Raw genomic sequence first — 1,190 nt, 5'->3', positions numbered from 1 at the left:
AGAGATTCAAGAGGAAAGCCGGTTCAATTGAGAAGGCATGACCTCAAGCCTGTGGCTAGGGGATGGTTGGAGTTCATCCAACGCTCAATCATTCCCACTAGCAACCGGTCCGAAGTTACTATAGACCGGGCTATCATGATTCATAGCATCATGATTGGAGAAGAAATAGAAGTTCATGAGTTTATAGCTCAAGAACTTTATAAGGTGGCGGACAAGTCCCCTACCTTGGCAAGGTTAGCCTTTCCTCATCTCATTTGTCACCTCTGCTATTCAGTTGGAGTTGACATAGAGGGAGACATCCCCATTGATGAGGACAAGCCCATCACTAAGAAGAGGATGGAGCAAACAAGAGATCCCTCTCATCATCAAATCCCTGAGATGCCTCAAGGGATGCACTTTCCTTCACAAAACTATTGGGAGCAACTAAACACTTCCCTAGGAGAATTGAGTTCCAACATGGGACAACTAAGGGTGGAGCACCAAGAACACTCCGTCCTCCTCCATGAAATTAGAGAAGATCAAAGAATCATGAGAGAGGAGCAACAAAGACAAGGAAGAGACATTGAGGAGCTCAAGCACTCCATAGGATCTTCAAGAGGAAGAACAAGCCTCCATCACTAAGGTGGACCCGTTCTTTAATTTCCTTGTTCTTTATTTTTCTGTTTTTCGAATTTTAGTGCTTATGTTTATCTATGTTTGTGTCTTGTGATCATTAGTGTCTTTGTATCTATTCCTTAAAGTTATGAATGTCCTATGAATCCATCACATCTCTTAAATAAAAAAAATGTTCTTAATTGAAAAAGAAAAGAATTGCATGAATTTTGAATTTTATAACAGTTTAATTATTTTGATGTGGTGGCAATACTTTTGTTCTCTGAATGTATGCTTGAACAGTGCATATGTCTTTTGAATTTGTGGTTCATGAATGTTGGCTCTTGAAAGAATGATGAAAAAGAAGACATGTTACTGAGGATCTGAAAAATCATTAAAATGATTCTTGAAGCAAGAAAAAGCAGTGAATACAAAAAAAAAAGAGAAAAACGAAAAAAAAAGGAGAAAAGAAAACGGAAAAAAAAAAGAGAAAGAGAAAAAGAAAGAAAAAGAAAGAAATAATGTTGTGATCCAAGGCAAAAAGAGTGTGCTTAAGAACCCTGGACACCTCTAATTGGGGACTCTAGCAAAGCTGAGTC

This window comes from Arachis duranensis, chromosome 5 (assembly GCF_000817695.3).
Source record: "Arachis duranensis cultivar V14167 chromosome 5, aradu.V14167.gnm2.J7QH, whole genome shotgun sequence".
Classification (NCBI taxonomy): Eukaryota; Viridiplantae; Streptophyta; class Magnoliopsida; order Fabales; family Fabaceae; genus Arachis; species Arachis duranensis.
Note: the sequence above shows the minus strand (reverse complement) of the source record.